The 2951-nt window shown below is 44.4% G+C and overlaps 1 long non-coding RNA gene across 1 annotated transcript in view; it reads right to left on the reverse strand.

Moving 5' to 3' along the window:
- Positions 1 to 1907, reverse strand: part of LOC122547971 — a 9909-nt gene extending 8002 nt beyond the window's left edge. Inside the window, exon 1 of the long non-coding RNA XR_006311134.1 lies at positions 1888 to 1907. This is a non-coding gene — a long non-coding RNA (uncharacterized LOC122547971). The remainder of the gene's footprint in view (positions 1 to 1887) is intronic.
- Positions 1908 to 2951: the final 1044 nt, after the last annotated feature.

The raw sequence follows: 2951 nt of genomic DNA on the forward strand, positions 1-2951 counted from the left end.
CATGGTTTCTTTTTTCCCAGGGTAGGGGAGACCGAACAAATGTGAATCTTTTTTCCAATGTGGAAATGACAAATTCTAGAGGAGAGATGGCAAGTTTAAAGGATGTGAAAACCGAAACAACTGAAGATGCTGTCAACCAGGAAGGGAAACAGAAGTTTCTGAAAAAGCTCAGCAGGTCTAGCAGCATCTGTGAAAAGAAATTAGAGTTAACGTATCTGAGGAAGGGTGACCAGACCCGAAACTTTAACTGATTTTTCTTCACAGATGCTGCATGACCTGCTGAGCATTTCCAACAACATCTGTGCAAGTTTAAAGGGAGTTGTTTGGAGTATATACCTGAGAATAACTTTATAAAGTGCGAGTGAGACCACATCTGGAGTAATGACAGAAGTTTTGGTCCCTTTATTTAAGGAAATACATCATTTCATCAGAGACATTTCACAGAAAATTGACTGGGATGAACTCTGGTTTGCAGGGATTATCTTTTAAGAAAAGGCTGAAGAATTTGGGACTCGACTCACTGGATTTGGGATGAATGAGAGGGGATCTCATTGTAACGTAGGATTCTTAAGGAGTTTGACAGGGTAAATACTGGGAGGATGTTTCCCATCATGAGGGAGTCTGGAATCAGATTCTGGGTCAGTCACGGAATCACGGGTTCTGTTCTGGATTCGTCAAGTTTAAGGCAACACCGACACGGGTCAGGGGTTTCAGTAGCAAAAGAGCTGGGGTGAGGTGGAGACAAGCAACATTTAAGAGATTGGAATTCCTGGTGTTTGCGATTGTGTAGATGTCTGTTCAGAAGGTCACCTTGGGGTCAGATATGAGAGCAATATTGTCAAGAGTGTGGTTCTGCCTCAGACAGTTCCCAGGGAGAGGGAGGGGCTCAGCAGTAAGGGAAAGTAATTTGTAATAGCAACTGAAGGCAATGGGTTTAACCATTGCAATGTTCCGTTGCAGGAAATTGCAGCCAATCCCGTAGTGGGAGCGTGATGAGCAGTTTGATAACTGAGTAGTGGAGAGGGATGATGGGGAGGGAGAGCTGGGCATTGTCAGTGTACATGTGAAACCTATCACGGTGCTTTTGGACAATGTCACCTGCTGGCAGTATGTAGGTGAGAAACAGGAGGGACCAAGGAGAAATCCTTAAGGGACACCAAATACATGGAATTCAGAAAGGAAAGGGAGAGTCAGGATGGAGTAGGTTTTTGCAACAACGGTGGGGTCAAATATTAGTTTGTAGCAGAATGGGAGAGAAGGACATAACCAGAAAAGACAGACAGATAGAACAAGGAACAATATCAGTGATTTGGTGAGGGGGAGTAATGAGGAGGAGGAGCAGCCCAACTCCAAAAGCACTATTTCTGCATTAGTGACGTCACCCAACTCTACCATAGTCTCAGCTCATTTACTGAAATACTCGTCCATCCCTGTGTTATCTCCAGACTTCATCACCCAAACACACTCCTGGCCAGCCTCCCACATTCAACTTACACGCAATCTCAAGAGTATCTAAAACCCTACTGCCCAAGTGCTCACTTGTACCAAAACTTGTTGATTCATCAAAAGGTTCCTATTGACAAGCAACAATTTAAAATTCTCATCCTTTATATAACTCCTGGCTGTGAACATCCCTGTCTCCCTGCACCACACAATCTGTGAGACCCCGACAACTCATTTTCTTTCAGACTCCCAACGATGTGTTTATTCATTGCTTCAAATTCTTTTGATCACCTGACCTAATATCCCCATCTGTGGCCTTATGTCAGAAGTTCTCAATAGTATTTCTGTGGAATTATAAACATGATAAAAAAAACTGTTGTTGATTTGCACACACAATGTCAATTCTTCACTGTCGCTGAGTGAATAATCTATAACAGCTCTTACTCAACCACATTGTGGGAGCACCTTCACCAGACGAACTGCAGCTGTACAAGGAAGTCAAACATCACCTTCTCTGTAGGCAATGGGACTTTGGCACTGATCATTGGTACCTGTGGAGGGAGAAACACACAGTTGATATTTCAGGGAGTGCAAAATGCATTATAGGGAGGGACAATGGTGCAGAATTTGGGATTTTCAAATTTGTGTTTTACAATGTGCACTAAGTTCTGTAAAACCTCTCATTCCATACCGTGAAAATTTCCTCCTCTTCCTGGTCAATATGTCTTTCCTTTCTCCTGCCCTCCCCCTTCACACATTTCCAATGCCTCGGCCATAACAACACTGTGCTGCCAGTGAAGTTTATCACGTGGTTGAGTATAGTCGTGCCCTCATTCACTCCGATTGGTTGAAGGACCAACTAGCACCTCTAGCCCCCGTTCCCCCACTCTTAATGGTCCTGCGCTGACATCAATAATCCAAGGCCCATTGTCGGCTGGAGCATGCTCAGTGCTTCCTGCTTTTGCTGCTGTTCATCAGGTTTGAGAAAGAGAGAGGGCTCATCCCTGTATCTCCTGATGTCAGACAACAACAACAACTACCTGCATTGGATGGAGCCTTTCACACTGACAAATCTCCGAAAGTGCTTCACGAATGATGGAAACGTTGATTAAATAGAACGATTTTTAGATTCATCTTTAAGGCTGACAGATGGGGTTCGGGAGGATATTCCAAAGGTTTGTGTCCTCGGCAGCTCCGATCGTGGAGTGATATAGGTGGGCAACAGCTTACAATGGAGACAGTTAGTGACTAACCATAAGTTAACAACCTCATGTCGTAGCCGCCTACCCCACACACCAGGCCTTGTTCTCACAGCCTGCCATTACACACTACCTATGGTTAGTCACTAACTGTCTCCATTGTAAGCTGTTGCCCACCTATATCACTCCACGATCGGAGCTGCCGAGGACACAAACCTTTGGAATATCCTCCCGAACCCCATCTGTCAGCCTTAAAGATGTATCTAAAAATCGTTCTCTTTAATCAACGTTTCCATCATTCGTGAAGCA

The sequence above is a fragment of the Chiloscyllium plagiosum genome, unplaced genomic scaffold (genome assembly GCF_004010195.1).
Source record: "Chiloscyllium plagiosum isolate BGI_BamShark_2017 unplaced genomic scaffold, ASM401019v2 scaf_737, whole genome shotgun sequence".
Lineage (NCBI taxonomy): Eukaryota > Metazoa > Chordata > Chondrichthyes > Orectolobiformes > Hemiscylliidae > Chiloscyllium > Chiloscyllium plagiosum.